This window comes from Mustela nigripes, chromosome 2, assembly GCF_022355385.1.
Source record: "Mustela nigripes isolate SB6536 chromosome 2, MUSNIG.SB6536, whole genome shotgun sequence".
Classification (NCBI taxonomy): domain Eukaryota; kingdom Metazoa; phylum Chordata; class Mammalia; order Carnivora; family Mustelidae; genus Mustela; species Mustela nigripes.
Genome location: NC_081558.1, coordinates 126,898,493 through 126,918,745, shown reverse-complemented (window position 1 = coordinate 126,918,745; position 20,253 = coordinate 126,898,493). Strand labels below are relative to the sequence as shown.

Here is a 20,253-nt window from a genome sequence, read left to right as displayed (position 1 = left end):
AGAATTTATAGATTGAAGGCAGACACACTTTTCTCTCATTTGTAGGATGGTAGTGACTTTAGTTCTTATTATCAGGAGAAATTGCTGAGCAACTAAAACAGATTCTTTTGAATTGATTATGCATAAGTAAATGCTAATAACATAAGTGTTCTTGTGGCCATGCAACCATAAATAACCCTATCCGTACTCTCTAAGAAATATTCTTTAAGAAGGAATGGAAAAATGTCAGTCTGAGGAAGCGAGAAACACAATATTCATAATTGACAACTGTGGAAAATGATTTAGGTCTCAAATATACACACTCATATTTCCACACTAGCCTTGATACCCTAAAAGCCAGTAGCCATTCCACTAATGTATGGAATGGAAGTAGAAAAGTCAGGGACACTCACACCATGATTCCATTCCTCTGAGCAGTGGCAATCAATATGAAGGAAAGAGCTGTCAAGTCACAGTGAAGAGAATGCATGGGAGGGTTGCTTCAGAAAGGAACATTGTATAGGTTGGTTTTAACTTTTTTAAAAGCTTGTACACTTGGCATATGAGATATTGGCATATGAGATAACAATTGGTATATGAGATAACAATTCATTTTAGAAGGGAAAATTATAAACATAATTCTACCATAGTAATGCTTTTGAATCATTTTGATTTCTTGGCCTCACTAGCTCCAGGCAACATTTGAGAAGAGATATCATTCACCTCTGCAACTTTCTTATCATGTTCTTTAAATTGTCTTCGTTATCCAATCAACATTACTTTTTTTTTTTTTTTTAATTTTAGAGTCTCTCCAACAATACCAAAGTTCCATAATAATTGCCTACTTAGCTCTTCTCTATTTCTAGTGACTATCATAATGTCTGGCACATAGCAGGTGTTCAATAAATGTTTGTGGAATAACTGAGTGAAAATACAGACTTGTGTTCAAACTATTTTCCTTTCCAAGATTCATTTCTTGTCCCCACCTTACCCTCCCAATCTATGCTTGCTTTCTTTCCTGATATAGTTTACATACCATAAATTCCTGAGATATAATTACATACCATATAATTTACATAACATAAAATTCACCATTTTGAAGTATACGAATCAGTGATTTTTAGTATACTCAAAGGATTTATAATTATGACCACCATCTAATTCTAGAATATTTTCATTCTCTAAAGAGAAACTCCATACCAAGTGACTTCATAGTTATTCCACATTCTCCCCTCCCTTTAGCTCCTTGCAACTGACAGGTCTACTTTCTGTCTCTATAGATTTGCCTATTCTTGACATTGCATGTAAATGGAATCATACAATATGTGGCCTTTTTCTCTCAGGCTTCTTGCATTTAGCATAATGTTTTCAACATTTATCTGTATTTTAACTTGTGTCAGTACTTCATTCCTTTGTATGAGTGAATAGTATTATTTTGTATGAGTATAATACATTTTATTTATTGATTTGTTAATGGAAATTTTATTCACTCATCAGTTGATAGTCATTTGAGTTGTTTCTACTTTTTAGTTACTAAGAATAATGCTGCCATAAATATTTTTGTATAAGATTTTTTGAGAACATATGTATTTATTTCTCTTGGGAAGATGCCTAGTTGTGGAAATGCTGGGTCATATGATAACTCTTAACTTTTCATGGAGCTGATTTTCCATAGTAGCTGTACCATTTTGTATTCCCATCAGCAATGTATGGAAGTGCCAAATCTCCACACCCTCATCAAAACCTTTTTCCACCTTAAAAAAAAAAATGTGTATATGCATATATTTATATCTATATATATCCATCACAATGGTATGAAGTGATGTCTCTTTGTACTTTTGATTTACATTTCCTTAATGACTAATGATGTTGAACATCTTTTCGTATGTTTATTGGCCATTTGTATATTTTACTTGGAGAAATGTCTATTCACATTTTTTTGCCCATTTTTCAATTGAGTTATTTTTGTATTGTTGAGTCTTAAGTATTCTTTATACATTCTGGGTACTAGACCCTTACCAGATATGTGATTTGTAAATATTTTCTCCCATTCTGAAAGTTGTCTTTTTAGTGTCCTTTGATACACAAAAATTTTTCCTTGTGATTAGGTTCAATTTTTCTGTTTTTTCCTTTGGTGGCTTGTGCTTCTGGTCAGGTTGAAAGAACCATTGCCTCATCCAAGGTCATAAAGATTTAGGTCTATAATTTCCTCTATGAGTTTTTTTTTTTTAAGATTTTATTTATATATGAGAAAGAGAGTGCATGGGGGCAGTGGGGATGAACAGAGGGGAAGTAGAGAAAGAATCCCAAACAGACTTCCTGCTGAGTGCTTTATCTCACATTCCTGATATTGGGAAATGAGTCAAAATCAAGCATTCAATGCTTAACCAACTAAGCGACTCAGGCACCCCATCTCTAAGAGTTCTATAGTTTGAATTATCTTTAGTTCTTTAATTCACTTTGAGTTAATTTTTGTATATGACATAAGGTACAGGTCCAAATTCATCTTTTGCTTGTGTTATGTCTATCCTAAGAGGTAATGAAAAACACTGGCTTTTGAGTTTAAATTCTGAGACATTCCACTAATTAATAAACCTTTCTGAACTTACTTGTGTTTCTTATAAAATGGAAGCCATAAAATCTACCTCATAGGATTGTTCTGAAATTTTAATGATATATATTTGTAGTTCCTAGTCAATAGTGAATTACACAAAGAAATGCAACTATCATTAATTTTCATGCCTATCATGTTATTTTATCATAATCATTATTATTAAACCAAACATTTTGACAAAAATTAAAGTTCTTAAAAATTCATATATGATTGGCAGAGCAAGATGCCAGAGGAGCAGAAGACCTAAATTTCGTCTGGTCCCAGGAATTCATCTAGATAGTTATCAAAACATTCTGAATACCCACAAACTCTATAGGAGATTGAAGAAAAGAGTAGCAACAATTTCATGAACAGAAAAGCAACCACTTTCTGGAAGGTAGGACACACGAAGAAGTGCATCTGAGGCAATATAAGGGAAGATAGACCCTGGGGGGAGGAAGCCTCCATCAGCTGGCTTCTGGCAGGTGATAGAGCAGTGAGGCACGAAACCAGAACTTTTAGAAGTCTGCTCCGCTGAGGGACACCTCTGCAGTGGCTAAGCGGGGGATGGAACCCTCACGGGGCCAGTGTGGTCTCAGGATGCTCAAAGTCACAGAAAGACTGAGGGTGCCTGATTGCAGCAGAGCTCCCAGGTATCAGAGCAGAGAAGCTGGCAGCAAAGATGGAGCCAAGGAGTTGGCGCTCAGCTCAGGGTTGCCATAACCTGTGACCTGCGGCACAGTTGGACCACTACTCTTCGAGCAGGGACCACACAATTGGCAGACCTGGGGAGATTTTCTATCCCTGCCACCTCAGGAGGAGTGGCACGGGACCATACCACAGGAATCTGCTGGGTTTGAAAGCTCCAAATGGGGTCATGTGCCAGAGATAGTATCACTTGGTCATATGGCAGGTGAGCATGGAGTGCTGTTGGAAACCAGGGAATTGGAAGTGATTGATTGCTTTTCTCTGAGGGCACACTGAGGAGTGGGGTCTACAGCTCTTGGCTCCTCCAGGCCAGAGATTGGGAATCTGCCATTTTTATTCTCATCTTCCAAATCTGTACAGAAAGCTTTCAGGGAACAAAAGCTATGAGAGCAAACCTGAGCAGATTACTTAGTCTGATCTCTGGCAAGGGCTGTGCAATTCTGCCTGGTGGCAAAGACATTTGAGAATCACTGCGACAGGCCCCTGCCCCAGAAGATCAGCAAGAACATCCAGTCAAGACCAAGTTCAGCAATCAAAGAGAACTGCAAAGCTCTAGCACTAGGGGGATACAGCACATAGAATTCATGGCTTTTCCCCCCCATGATTCTTTAGTCTTTCAAAGTTAAATTATTTAAATTTTCTTTTCTTTTTCTTTTTTTTTTTAATTTTTCCTCTTTTCCATTTTAACCAAAATCTTATTAATACCTTTTTTTTTTACAATCTTTTTAAATTTTCATTTTCACAGTCATATTCTATCCCTTCATTGTATTTAACCTTATTTTTTTGTGTATATATATAAGTATTTCTTTCTTTAAAATTTTGGGATACATTTTCACCTAAGAGACCAAAATATACCCTAAATCTAGTGTATGGCTTTGTTCTAGTCTCCACCTGATCACATTCCCTCCCTTTTTTTCTTCTTTTAATTTTTTTCTTTATTTTTTCAACCAACTTCTTATCCTATCAATTTCTTCTTAAAAATCTTTTTAAATTTTCATCTTTACAGTTATATTCCATCCCTTCCTCATATTTACCCTTATTTTTATAAATATATGTTTTTCTTTCTTTACAATTTTGGGAGGCAGTTTCTTCTAACAGACCAAAATATACCTAAAATCTAATGTGTGGCTCTGTTCTATTCACCAGCCTGATCATATTCTTTTTTTTTTTTTTTTCCTTTCTTTTCCCCCTCCAGTCACAGATCTCTCCTGATTTTTTTAGTGTTTCTAGGGTCGTTGTTACCCACTTAGCATTTTGTGCTCTCATTCATCTATTCTTCTGTGGACAAAATAACAAAACGGAAAAACTCATGTCAAAAAAAAAAAAGAACAAGAGGCAGTACTGACTACCAGGGACCTAATGAATATGGACATTAGTAAAATGTCGGGACTAGAGTTCAGAATGACACTTATAAAGAGGGTAGAGGGGCTTGGAAAAACACACACACACACACACACACACACACACACACACACACAAAGGAATATTATGCAGCCATCAAAAACAAACAAACAAATGATATCTTGCCATTTGCATTGACCTGGATGGAACTAGAGGGTATTATGCTAAGTGAAATAAGTCAATCAGAGAAAGATAATTATCAAATGATCTCACTGATATGAGGAATTTGAGAAATAAGGCAGAGGATCATAGGGGAAGGGAGGGAAAAATGAAACAAGACAAAACCAGAGAGGGAGACAAACCCTAAGAGATTCTTAATCTCAGGAAACCAACTGAGCCTGAGGGTTGCTGGAGTAGAGGGTGGTGGGAGGGATGGGGTGACAGGGTGATGGATATTGGGGATGGTATGTGCTATGGTGAATGCTGTGAATTGTCTAAGACTGATGACTCACAGACTTACACCCCTGAAACAAATAATACATGTTAATTTTTTTTAATGAAAAAAAAATTCATATATGATGAGAAACATTGGATGTTCTGTTGATTGTTAACTGGCTCCCTCTACAGATAGTTTAAGAGTCTTGGTTTGAATGGAAACCAATAACTAGTGTTCAGAATGTACAGATATTGGAAATGTACTTGTGGCTCTCCAAAGATGTTTGTTGTCCTTTTCATATTAAACATGATCTTAATTAAACCTTTGGAAACTCTGATTTATATTTTTAATAACCAGAGATATATTAGCTAGAATCAAAATAGTCATGTTTCTTGACTAATCTGTTTCTCAAAATACCCTGCTGGGTTTTGCACATTTTCTTTGGATTAAGTAACATGCACTCTCCAGGATTTGTAATTATATTGTAATAAGATTTCTATAGAAGAATTCCAAAACCCCTTACACACCATGATTTTCTGAACACAGTAAATTTTTAGGCATTATTTTGTCATTAATGTTGGCCTAGTACACAACAAATAATACATTTTATACTGCTAGCATGTATACATTTTTAATTTTAAAAAAAGCTTTAACTTTGTGATGTACAGTGCCCTCCTATATTTTCTGATCTGCTCTATTCAATTTCATTAACCAATGTCACTAAATTGGTTTTATAACCTGCTAAAATGTTTCAACCTGCAATTGCATAAATACTTCAAGAAGTAACAACTTCACTTCTGACTTCCTTTTAGAATTAGACCAAGCAATTACTTGAAACACTTAAAAAAAGAATTTAAGATCTTTAGTATTTTGGTATTTATAAATCTTTGGTAATTTACATTTTTGTGCCAGACTATTTTCTTCGGTAATATGCCCCTCCTCCTTTCACTTTGTTTAAAAGCACTCATATACTTTTGTCTAAGAGTACAAAAGCATTCAAATGCCTGTAGAATTGAATTCACTTTAAGTACAAAAAAATAATTCCCCTGAATCTATATTATGCTCTTTCATTTTTTCCTCCATGATTTATATTTATTTTCCTATATTTGATAAGGTTTGCATTTCATATGAAGTTCTTCTTAACGAGTGATTTGTATTGAATGTCATGTTTTAAATGTAAAAAAGAGTATATTATTACAATGAAAAGGAAGCATGTCGAATAAAAGAGCAGACGGACAGGGCTTGATTGATGTTCCGAAGTTATTTTTGCTGTGAACTCCCGTCAGCCTAGAAATCATAAAACAGAAAGGAGGCTTGGTTCAGCTCACACGCCCTTAGGGGATGTATGGAAAAGGATTTAAAATTCTGATAGAGTAACTTCAAAAATGTAGCAGCTGAAATAATTTATTTCACTACAGAGCGACCAACTGAACTTTTACATTGAAATTATTCTTTTTGAACTTGCACATGTTAACAGGAAGGCTCAGTGGTCTCCGTACCTCAGTGCTAAGGATGCCAGGCTGCATAGTTCTGCCTTGCTGCCCCAAACCCAACAATGACTGCTCTGGTCCTTGCTCCACTTTATCACTGATCATTTTCTGAATAATAGGTAAAAACAACCAAAAGAAGGTTGAAAAAGGAGGTTGAGGGTGGTGAAGTTTTTTATTTCTTCTTTAGGAAAATTTTGTGAAGGTTACTCTGGAGCATTGTGCAAAAACAACAGAAAAAATATTGGGCTACTTGGTAGTTGGGCATTTTTATCTGTGATGACTACTACATTTGATTAGCTGTTCAATGGTGTTATTTGATCTGGACAGACCTTGAGGTTATTTTAGAAGAGGAAGGACAGGGGCCATTGCTAGTTGTTGATACATTACATTCTTTTTCATTCTCTTTCTTCTTTACAAAGCTATGCTTGTACATCTCTATGCATCTCTTTGTTCTGAGTGACACTGAGATGACAATCACCAAGGGTAAAAAAATCCTGTCACCTCTGGACAATGTTTCCCAACATGACCCCATCTGTGATAGCTGTATGTTTAATCTTGGTTAACTAAGAATACACAGAATAACAATGATGAGGCCAATAAACTATCAAATGAACTTTCATTGTCTTGGTCAAAAGCAACAATATAGATATTTGACAAACAATGTATTTAACTATATATATGAATGAGAGTGTATGACCTGTTATTTATCCAATATTTTTTAAAAAATCTTATTTACACATAGGAATTTCCAGACTGTGCAATCATTCCACTTATTGCCAGTGGTCTGTAACTCAGCAGTTGAAAACCATTGCTCTAAAATTTCAAAGATCACTATTCCAGTCAGATGAGAAAAATGAAGTCCAGAGATATCCTTGAGTTAGTCATTTAAATGGTCAGAAACAAAAACAATAAAAATAAAGGGAGTATGAATAAGGAAAAATGTGTTTATCTAATTCTCCTTTATTGGCATTCATACTTATTTAGATTCACATTTTCCTGGAATCTAGTGTGTGTGTGTGTGTGTGTGTGTTTTCCAGACGAGACTCATCTTGCTTTATAGAAACTTGAGAAATATGTTGCTATGGATAGTGTTTGTAATTTAAATAAGTGCTTATGCTAATTACCTAAATATGTGATTTATTATTAAAAATTATGAAGGTAGATAATTGGGACCAAAAAGAAAAAAAAGATACCATGACAACAATAACAACAAAAACAAATTTTCACAGACACTTCTACCAAAGGTGAAAGAATGAGAATTATAGAATACATTTTTAATTTACATTATTGAAATTTTAGTTACAACTTTTTTTTTTTTTAATTTATGGAGGAAATATTTTCATTCTGAAAAAAGAAGACAGTTTCATAATCAGGTATAGAACTTGAAACCTGGAAAATATTGCTTTGGGGTAGAGGTTAATATTGAATCATCTCATGGCTCATAGTTAATTAGCATTTATCTAACGTTGAATAGAGATAGTCCAACTGAAAAGCGATCTCTAGTTAACAAGCTTTTACAATTGAGGGTAATTTTTGTCCCCCACCAAGGAATAGCTAGATTGCATTTTATGCTAATGAAATTGTTTTTCAGTGGAGCATATAGTGATTTTCATAATTCTAGTCTGGCTGGGATGTTGGGAAAATGGTGCATGGCCAGAATAATTAAAATGGGATTTAAGGCCATACTTTGGAAGGCTTTTATTTTTCAAGATGGTTATGTTTGTGGCTGCAGTTACTTCTGAAGTCTCAAAAATCTCAGACCTAAGAGTAAACTTGGTGTCAAGGAGAGCTGTGATTTTTTATTCAAATCCCAGCTCTGCTACTACTAGCTCTGTGATCTTGACCAATTTGCTTAAATTTTCTGAGACTCAACTTCTAAAATGTAATATAATGTTATACTTACCTAGCAGTATTTTAAAGAAGGTTTTATATTATACCTAAAGTAACTGTCATGTTATATTCAATAAATCATAATTGCTCTTACTATTATCATCACCAGTATTATTACCAGTATAGTTCACGTAGTGGTTATTATTCCTATGTTATTTGGCAGGTTCTCCTTTAAAAATATACTGAAAATAACCTCCTTTCTAATGAAAGTGTTAGATTAAAAACATCCACATGAAATGAATGAGTAGTTTTTTGAATGTATTGGTATGATGAGGCCATGGTTATGAAATTTGGAAATGCTGAATCTAATAAACTGCCTCAATTTTTTTTTTAACATGACAGAGCAGATGAGATTTTAGGGATACCCAGAATGTCACTCATATAGTTATTTTGTCACCATAGAATTTGCCTTTTTTTTTTTTTTAAATACATTTTCCTGCTTTGGTAATTAATTGAACATAAAGTCGTAAAACATCTATACCTTCTTCTGAATGTCCCAGTGTCCCAGCCAGGACTTTATTAACATTGTCTAGACCACAGTGATGGTTTTCCCATGTATTTTCCAACCTACAGCATCCTTTCCATTGGAAAAATAATGTATTTCCTTTCTACTAAGAAAAGAGCAAGGTACATGAAGATAAAAGGAAGTCCTTGTTTTATGGGGAAAAAACAACAAAAGCAAAGCTTAGGACAGGATTGGTTGTATATAGTAGGTCTCTCCACAAGATGGCACTCATTCTCCCTCCTTTTTTTTTTTTTAATCAACAAATCTAAATTTATCAATGTTTCGTTACATAGTAATAGAACAAATATATTGTTGGATTATGTATCAAATCTAGCTGGTTTGAGGTATCTTTAAAATATTTAGTCATATTTCTTATTTTTAGTGGTATAATTTTACCTTTAAGGCTCTGTTTGGATGTGAATACACTATTAAGTCTTAGGAGGACATACTTACCCCCACTCCCTCTCCCACATGTAACAAACTCGTATGAACCTTCTAACAGATTTGTACTGAAACCTGCATAGAGTATAAACTTTTAAAATCACAATTGAAGACTAAAGAGAACCAGAATGTCCCTCCATTTTGTTTTTATCATCACTTTAAATTTGAAGTGGTTGCACCCTTCGATTTGAAAGAAAATATCTATGATAATTTTATCTGGACATGAGTCAGAAGCATATTTACCTCCAAAGTATAAAGGACTCCTTACTCATTTTAATGATGTGAAATGTCACCAATATATTCTTTTCACCTTAAGTTAACTTCAGCTGGAGTCTGTAAAATTATTTAATTTTAAAACAGGAAAAGATCTGATTCATCATATGTTTTTTTAAGATCAGATGCATAGAAATATATGTTACCTATTAAAATATTAGAGAAAAAAATTAGACTGTTTCATTAAAAACAGATTTTGATCAGAAGTATTAAATAAGCAAAATAAATAAATAGAATTTAATTGATAATTTCATACTTGCATCTTTAGCATTTGTATCAGATTATATTCTCTGTCTACTGGTTTTCTTTCGAAAGAGTTAGAAGGCATGGAGTGGATGTACTCCAAGCACAGTGTACTTGATTTGTTAATGTGGTGATGATCCCCTACTGAGAAATGCTTATTCTAATATAGTTTCCAGTATCTAGATTTTTTTTTTTTTGTAGACTTTAGAGTAGTTTAAGGTTTCCATAAGAAAGATTGCTGAAGATCATAGTAAAATTTGGCATGCCTTGATCATGACCACTACTATTATGGAATCTTTACCTCATGTTTTAGGATAGCAACGCCGTGTTAGAAATTGATATTGCAGAATGCCTTCCTCCCCATAGCAAAAGTCACACTTGGAAAGAAGGAGGCAGAAAAATTCTGGGAGAGTTCTAAGAAGAGAAAAAAAATTACTACAGAAAGATTTATATCAGATTGTTCACAGGAAAACAAAGCTAATGCTCAAATTATTTTAATAAAAATAATCACTATTGCTATGATGACTTGTTAAGGACTGGACACTAACCTAAACACTTCTTCGTTCACATTTATTAGCTCATTTAACACTCCCCAAATTCCTAGTGAGACCAAAATCATTATCTCCTTGGTTATCGATATGATGACTAATAACCAGAAAGTTTAAGTGGCTTGGATTTGGAGATAAGATTCCTAGGCCTTTAATCATCACACATTCCTGCCTCACTGCCTTGTAAGGGCAGAGAATATTAGAATTTGACTATTGGCTTAAGCATAAGTAATATTTTTATGAGTATAGGTCAGTTGTTCCATCCTTTCAAATTTTAAGGTCATTGAGAAAAATACAGTTTCAGTGAACTCAGCAGAGATTTCAATTTGTCGTATAGAAGTACCTGATCCAAAAAAAAAAAAAAAAAAAAAAAGAAGTACTTGATCCTCTGGGTGTGGACACAGTGAACAACCTACAAAAGGGGCTGTGTGGACTCTGAATGGGAGGTCTGCAAGAAGCAAGTTGTTGTAACTACCTGGCCTAGTTGTACGGCTCGGTCCTCTAAAGGATGTATGTAAGGAACTGCACAGCTATCTTCTTTTAGAGAGTTTATTATGACTGCAAACACCTTTACATGAAGGATCTCTCATACATATTGAACTCAATCAGCACGCTTCCACATTCTCTTACCATCTCTGTCAGTATAAAGCCCTAGACCTTTAGCTACTTGGTGTTACCTGACATGACCATTTTTCTCATTAATTGTTTTCACATTTTCATCAAACTAGGCACCTAGCCTACTTTCATTTGTAATTGTTACCTGAAAGCTTCTCCAGTTGGTATGCCTTGGTTAATTTAGCCGTTCATGTACTGTTAGATATTTTGATTTTTCCAATTTTTGCCACTATGAGTGATCATTTGCTGTTTCTTTTGGGGGAAGGCAAGGAGGAGTGTTTGAGAGATACATGCTGGTTTCTTTGAAATAAAGTCTCAAAGTAAAATTATTCTATCAAAGGATATTAATAGATTTCAAACTCTTATTTAAAATTTCAAGATAGCTTTTTAGAAGGAACAACTGTTTTAATGACTTTGGCAATGTGTAAATCATAAATCTCAAAGTCAGATTCCAAATAAGTGAGTTGGAAAAGCTGCCCCCCACCCCCAATCCCACCTGTCTGCCCCAAACGTGCAGGTGTTGACAGCAGAGGGTGGTGGGGACAGCTCACCTGCTTGGGCATAGGCACCATCTAGTGGCACCAGCAGCCTCTGCTCAGCTCAGCCTAGATTTTACCTTGTGAGCATATAGTTGTCATGCTCTCATAGAATTTCCCATTTTTAAGGAGGCTCTGGAAATACAGGTTTTATGGGAAATCTCATAACTTTTAAGGATTGGCAGGAATTTTAAAGTGTTTTTTGAATATTGTGTGGAGAAAAAAGTTGTTGTTGGTTTGATCCTGCCCCTGGACAGGCCTCCACTTGGTGACCTCTGAGGTATATATTCTAATTCCTCAAACCCTCACATTGAGTTTTATCATTTCTATTCTCTTTGCCATGTCCTTGGGTATGCAATGATACCTTAGTGTTATTTTAGTTATCATTTTTAGTTGTTTATAAAGCTATGTTGCCTAATGATACCTTAGTGTTATTTTAGTTACCATTTTCAGCTGTTTATAAAGCTGTGTTGCCTATCTCCTCCCTCCCCACTTATAATAGCTCTTTCTTTATTCATGTGAAAGTTTATCTCCTTTATTTATGAGAAGCATTCTGGGAACTGATGTGAATGACACATTAATTTTATACACTCACAAATGTGTATATGTATACATGTACCTGCACACACATATATATGAAAGTACGTTTTAATTAGATGTATGTAATGCATGGTCTCATTATGTTGCTTGCTTCTTTTGTGTGGTAGCTCAGATGCTGTAGTTTTCCATGTCTGTGCTCATCCATCTTGCCTCTGAGGAGATCCTAATAGACTCTGTTTCTTTTGTATCAGGAATTTATCTCATCTCCATAGCTAGAAAGAGACTTCTCTCTCTCTCTCTCTCTCTCTCTCTCTCTCGTTTTCAATGAAATATTTAATTTTGACTCATCTGGAATTAGTACATTGCGTGATATGAGAAAGGTAATTTTTCTATACTGATACCGTATCAACTTAATACTATTTATTAAATAGTAATTTATTTCTCTATTGTTCAGGATTCTTAAAATCATTTGAATTGATTTTACCAATCTCAGTTGCATTTCACTGCTCTGTTTTCTCTGGGTTTTGAACTGTTTCTTACTACGTAATTATTGCTTTGTGATTTTCATCTCCGATAGAATAAATCGTACAGAGATATGTCAGACTTCTTTATTATTTAGACAAGGTGATCCCTCCATGACCTCTGTTTCCTTTTGCTAGAAAAACAAACAACAAGAAAAGTGTTAACTTCTAAAGTGAACTAATCTGGTCAAGGAGAAATAAGTGTTATCAGTTAGGAATGAACAACAGATTATATAGTATAACGTGTTTTGCCAAGTGAGTGGAATCATCTGATGCAATGATGTGATTAACAGTTGTCACTGAGTCATTTTATGAATCTATGAAATTAGGAACTGTAATAGATGGTCTCTGAATTTCCTTAAAATGTGACAGTTCTGTGACTTTTTCCCCCTGAAATAACTGCAATCATGTAGATGACCCCAATGTTTGAAAACATATTTCCTTTGTGATGCGAAGGCAATCTCTGCTATCTGGAGAAACTTCCCTAAGTGCTACCACAACCTCCAATGCCCTAATCTCCCACAGCCTCTTCTGCTTCTACTCTTTGTCTACTTGGCACCCTACACATACTATTGCACAGGTCCTGGAAAAACACTGTAGGAGAAGAATCATTTATTCAATGCATTCAGTCCACGTGAGACCTGTGGAGTGACTCACTATTATAGCATTTCCCCCTGTAGGGTGGAAGCAAGCATAATTTTCTAAACCTGGAAAGTTTGAGATTCTGACATTAGAGGAGTCTGCCAGGGCTGCTTTCAGGAGGCAGCTTCATCAGGGCTGGGGCTCAGATGTTTGAGACTGGAGTGAAAGCGAAAATAAGACTCGAAGTGCCCAATAACCATAGTGACACCATGATTCTTTCAGTCTTGTGGATTCTTTCAGTTATCTTCTTGGTTCAGGATGAAGAACAGGACCTGTACCTACACACAAAATTAGAAACTTAGAATATTTTTGGTTCTCTTTTCAGAAAACTGTAGAAGGTATCCTAAAGTTTAAAACAAAGCCACTGCATCTTTGAATCCTTATTTATTTTTCACCACCGGTGATAAACGGCTGTTCCTGTTACAAGACTGTGCTGTGCTGAGACTCCAGGAACTATATTTATCTAGACAATGATAATATATAACCTAGTAAATAGAAACGAAATTTTCCCATCTAGCATGTTTTCTGATTACATCTTAAAGAAGAACATTTTGGTAAATACATCTAAAATGAAGGTAGGGATATTTTACAACTGTAAACCATCCTTGCATAGCTGGGATGTAGTCCATTAATTCTCAGAGCTTGAGGCAAGGCTGACAATTCATAAGTGGTAAATCCAGAGAGTTATGAAGATATTAAATCTCACATCTGGTGAGAAAATGTGTTATTTCACTGGGTTGATTGATGGACACTTTTCCATTACAGTGCAATTTGGGAAATTGCACTGTTAATTGCTAAGGTTTTAGCAAAGCTCTGTAGTTCAATTCCAATTACTTTCATTTTGAAAAACAGAACAGCTGGATGGTAAAATTGCCTGGAGCTGTCACCAAGGGAGGGCATGAGCCAGCAACCCAACCTCTGCCATTCCTGACTTGGATTTTTTCAGAACTGTTAGTCAATGAAATCAAAGGCTGCAGGTATACAATGTTTTCTAACCCCATACTTTCTTCAGGCTCCAGAGCATGTGAGTTTGCTCACTTCTCGGGTCGTGGCCACCCTGACATAGGTGTGCTCCCATTGTTACTCATTTGCTTTTCGTATCACTGGGGAGACATGAGAAAAGCAAATTTCATCACACCTTGATTTCTTCCCACAAGGTGATCATTTCCTTGTTTTAGAGTCAAGCAGAGTTGTAAATCTTTACCTCAGAGATTTCTTTTGCTGTCACATGGACCTTTTGGGCCTCTGGCTATGGGGTAAATTACATGTTTCCACACACAGTGTCTTTGTCTTTGGTTAAATATAGAAAGAACAACTCCAGTTGTGGTTTGTAAGTGACCTGGTGCTACGAGCAGCTAACTAATAAAACTGGATGATTCAACCTTATTTCCCACATCTACCCCAGCTCACGGACTGTTTGGGCCATATATGGATCCGACTTTTTTTTTGGTTAATGTCATATAGGCTCTGGGGCGCTCTGCCTTGGTTGGTGTAGCTATGAATGTGAAAGGGGCTTTCCTCAGTCATTTCAGGATAAAGGCCATGAAACAAAATGAGGGTATGGCAAGTCTGACAAAATCGTGATGAGGACAAAGTTGAGGAAGGATTTCAAGGAGAAATATTTGTGAGGAGAAAGAAAGCTTAGTTTTACAGATGAGAAATTAAAACAGTATCTTGCCTTTCCCAAATCTCTTCTTACTATTCTGTATACACTTTTGATATTCTAAGTTCAGATTAATACATTTTAATGCCTTTTCAAATCAATAGTCTTAAAATACGTGTTCAACCTATTTTGAAAGGCCAGGTTGAGGGCAGATGCCGGGAGAAAAAGGACCTTTCCACTCTGGTGGTTGTTCTAAACAACACACTCTGGCCGAAGACCTGTATACTACTCAGCTAAACAGATATCTGCCTAAACCACTATTATCCTGGGGAAAAAGCTATCTGGGAGTTACTCCCTCTCCCTCCCTGAGAGGCCTTGAGTAAGTGGCTATGTATGTGGTCTGTGCTCTGCTCTAGTGTAATTATTAATAACCTCCCCCCTAGAAGTTGTTCAGAGAGTCTCATGTTGAATCACAAATTGTATAGTTAGCCTACTTATCAACGTATGTCTTCTGAACCATAGGTATTATGAAATTTCAGTCTCTCTAGATTTCCTGCCATGTTCTTAGCCTTTGTAGAACAGATATCCCCAGAGAGTGATTTATCCCTCAATCAAGCCATGTATAAAATCTCAGACTCCTAGAAATTTATGTCTGATGGGGCCCTTAAAACAAACAAAAAACCTCTTGGCAAGTTAAAAGGCTTGACTTACTTTTCAAAACTGAGACATAATGTTGTAGATAACCATTGGTTGTTTTCATTTGTCATTATTTCTTACTTTGCCTTTTGCATTAATTACAGATCTGTCTTCTGAAATGTTTGAAATACCACTGGTCTGAAGTGTTTTCTCCTGTAACTCTCCTTCCTTATGTTAACAACCACATTACTTTCAGTTTCACTCTTCTCTTGTAGGTCCTCCTTTCCGTCTCCTTACCCCGGTGGCTCTGTCCTGCTACCTTTCCATGTGAACCTCCAGCGTATTCATCTTCTGAAGCCTGGACAGAGCCCTTTAAGACAGGGTATATCTGGGGTTGGCAGAGGTAAGATTGTTATGTGTGTGCCTCTTTTTTAGTGAACCTAAACACTGCCAATTGCATTACTCCTGTGCATTTTATCAATGAAGAGCCTGACTCTTCACTTCATTAATATCCTTCCAAAGCCATTTGTTGAGGGATTTTATTGCTTTTGTATAAGTGTATGCATTAAGTATTTTTCTCCACTGAAATTCATTTATTCCTACTCCTAATAACGGGGATCATTTATTTAAATTCTAGTTTGTGTTCAATCTCGATCTTCTTCCAGTCTCTGGGATTTAGTTCTCTTCCATTCTTTCCCTTTCTAAAACAGCTATTGCACAGAATATTGGACCTTTTCTTTTTTCCTTAGAAACTTAGTTATTCCTAGTTCTGTAACCATTTCCCATGTGTGATTTCTGTTTCCCTAGCTATCTTTAAAGCTTACTGGGGAGATGGGAAACATGTCTTCATATACCTTTTGGTTAGCTTACAGAACTGAGCTTCTCATCAAGTACACAGAAAAATTGCATCAATTATCTTAACCAAAGTTATCTGCACCATAGCTGTTTACCATTCTTGGATACAGGACTTCTTTTAGTTAGGGCTTTCTGATTGAAGGCAACAGAAACCACTCCTAACTTACTTAGGCAGAAGTGAGAGTATTTCTGGGATCTGTTGAAAGATTATGGGGGTTGCCCAGAAAATTGAGGGAAAAATTGATAATCTAGTCTTAGAAATAGCAGAACAGAGGGTAGCCCTAGGGTTCCACATAATTGTTATTAATGGGCAAAGTTTTGATCTTTGTTGTTCAAATATTCAAATTCTAGAACTGACATCAGGTCTTCTGTTCCTTATTTGAACAAAAAAAATGGTGGACTTTTGGACTTGGTACTGCCTTCATGATGGGACCAATAAGCAGGAAAAGGCTTCAAAAATCTCTTCCACTATAGCCCTTATCTTTACATGTGCTACTCTGGACTCTACACATCTAAAGGTGCAATGACATATTATCAGCCCAGTGAGTGTCCTTCATTCCATGCCATTGTTGTTGTTTTACATTTCTTAGCCAGGCAAACATGCATGTCCTCTCTATAACTTTAGCACACTTATATTTATAGATCATTATATATTATATATAGATCTAAGTTTTTCCACACTTAGAGATAATCTTGTAAGCTATTATATTCCTATGGTATCTAATGGGTTTCTTTGTAAGTTAAGGGAATGAGTAAACATACAAAGTTGCTATTTTTTTTAAGATTTTATTTATTTGTTTGACACAGAGAGAGATCACAAGTAGGCAGAGAGGCAGGCAGAGAGGGCAGCGGGGAAACAGGCTCCCTGCTGAGTAGAGAGCCTGATATGGGGCTCGATTCCAGAACCCTGAGATCATGACCTGAGCTGAAGGCTGAGGCTTAACCCACTGAGCCACCCAGGTGCCCCACAAAGTTGCTATCTTTAATAGAATGCTATTAACCAGAGAAAAAAGATTTCTATGCATGATTTGAAAACTTGAAGTTATAACATTTTTACATCCCCTTAAGTACATTTTCAAAGTGATGTGTTGTCTTATTATTTTTCCCAGCTAAACTTAAAAATTTTTCAAACTGGGTAAAGGTAGATAAACAAAGAAAAAAAAAAGAAAGAGAGAAATTTTTCCTGTTTTCAATAGTTCCTCTTCATGAGTGAGAGTTGCCTCCTTATGCCCACAGATAAGCAGTTTCCAGAGTGCTAATACATACGGTGTATAGAACCAAAGGGAACTTCTTGGTGAGCATTAAAGAGAATGGGTCATAAACTCTGAATTCATTATGTGCTACATAGTAACACTGTTGTTTTATCTTTGGACCTTAAAGATATTGTATGAGATATAAAAATAGCTTTTATTAGTTAGTCCATGTCATATTGTAAAGCATTTCATTGTGATTTATTAATATTTAATATAATAATTTATTATAAAATTTTCAATTTCCCTTGAATAATAGACTTAAAAGAATTTTTGAATATTAAAGCATGATTTAATTATATTATAACATGGTGCTTTTTTTTTTGGTAGGACTTAACATAATTTTTAAAAAAACTTGGTATTACCTTCCTAAAAAAGCTAATATTGACTTTCATTTGTAATACAATTATGGTCTCTAGAAGCACTTTCATATCTGAGCTATGATGTGAGAAAGACAGGTGATTTAGGATGGGGACTTTGAATCACATGGTACCTGTCAACCTGGTGTTAGAAATCAACCATGTGGGCAATCAATCAGTTGAACTACATAATGTAACCCTAATAAAAACTCTGAACCCTTGAATGTCAAGTGAGCTTCCCTTGTTGGCAACATTCTGTGTACATTGTCACACCCCATGCCAGGAAAGTAGCATCTCCTGACTCCATGGGGAGAGGACGATGGGAGCTACTTTGCTGCTTTCCTGACTGAGCCCTTTGAGCTTCATCCCTTGACTGATACTCATTTATATCCTTTTGCTGTAATAAACTGTAACCATAGATAGAACTACTTTCAATGACTACTGCGAGCCTTTTTAGAGAATTATCAAGGCAGAAGGTAGTTTTGGAATATCCCAAATGTCCTTGCAATTAGTGTCAGAAGTGAGGGCAGTCTGGACACTATATGACTTCTAACTTTGCAGTTGCCTAAACTCCCAAGAATTGGCCTAAACTCTGACAATAAGGTACTGATCCACTGGATTTTGAATCAATGTAATATTGAAATCCTGAAGTTATTAATATTCCAATCCTATCATGTAAGTTATTTTATAAAATAAATGAATTATGGATTCAACTTTGGTATATTTACCCCAGAATTTGCCCCAAATTAATTATTTTCTATTCATTAAGATAAATGTAGAATCTAGTCAACTGGGACTATAATACTTAAAAATCTTTTATTTTCTTGTTAAAAACTCTGTTTTATTAGAACTTTTTAAAAATAATTAAATGGAAAGAGAAGAAAGGGAAAGAAAAGAAAGGGAGAAAAAAAAAGAAAGAAAAAGAAATTCCCATATCTAGTAAAAGTTCAAAGAGTATAAAAAATTTAAACTGTAAGTAAATAGACCACCTGCCTTGTTCCTGATAGATTTTTTTTAAGTTTCCTAAAACAAAAATTACTTTCCCACCCCTTCTAGTTTTTACATTTATGTTTTTACTAATGTTAAAAGATCGCTTTTTGATTGATTGAGGTCCTCAAGGTTCTATTGTTTGTATGTGAAATTTCAAGCCACAGATTCACTCACAGTTTCTCAGTGTTTCTATTTCCTTATCAGTAATTAGCAGGCCCCACTTCATTTTGTTTCTAATCTCTATTTACATTGCTTCTTTATTACTTCATGTCTGCCAGCTACCATTTCTTTTGCCTGTTTTGATTTGGTGCCTCTTTTAAAAATATTTGTCCCTCCCTTACCATATCAGTTCAACTACGCGGTTATTGAGTGCCTACTATGTGTGAAACATCACTTCGTATTTTGAGTGTCACATTTGAGAAAAATCCAAATTCTAGGTAATTAGTCTTTTTACTATCTTCTCCATTCTGATATTAGATTTAGGGGGCCTGTGTGCATGTGTGTATGTTGCCAGCCTTTAGGAATGATCATCTCAGCAAATATTGTCATGTGTCACCTATAGAAACTGAGCAAATTAAATGACAGCTAGTTTAAGGCAAAACAGGAACCAGGGTGTAGGTCTCTGGACTTCAGAGACCTTACTGCATTATAATTGCATTTCTTTTTTTCTTTCTACATGTTATTAGCTCAAAACAATCCATAGACTCAAAACTTTCAAATTGGAGACCCGGGGGGCATCATGTAAATTATCATTCCCCCTGAAATTGCTATATACAAAGCTATATAGTAAAGAAACAAAGGGATGCAGCTAACTAAGGGATGCAGAAACTAAGTGAGCAGCTCACTTAGAAATTAGGAAAACTTTCTAATGCTGTGCTAATTGATCTGTAACATAAGCAGATTCCTCCTTGACAGAATTAAACACTTACCCCGAAACAGCTGTAAAAGATTCATACCTGAACTTGTTTAAATCTGAGTAACTAAGATGACAATTTGCATTCACAATGACAGCAAAATATGGTTCTCTGTGGACGATAGAGCAGACAAACAAGCTTTCTCTAATGGTGTGTTAATTTAGGCTTCTTTTTCTCTTGATCTACTTCTTTTTATTTTTAACTGACAAATCCAAACTGGATGAGGTGTTCAAGTTGCTGTGACTATCGGACATGCCAATGCTCTCCAGGTTTCAGATCCCATTCCTTCTCAAACATTTCCCCTGAAATAATCATGGGAGGAGGAGCTAGACTCGTATCCCCAAG

At 35.5% G+C, this 20,253-nt stretch overlaps 1 long non-coding RNA gene across 1 annotated transcript in view; it reads left to right on the top strand.

Moving 5' to 3' along the window:
- LOC132010098 (uncharacterized) overlaps window positions 1–20,253 on the top strand; it is a 256,813-nt gene that overhangs the window by 192,816 nt on the left and 43,744 nt on the right. The window contains exon 6 of the long non-coding RNA XR_009402159.1: window positions 15,816–15,943. This is a non-coding gene — a long non-coding RNA (uncharacterized LOC132010098). The remainder of the gene's footprint in view (window positions 1–15,815; window positions 15,944–20,253) is intronic.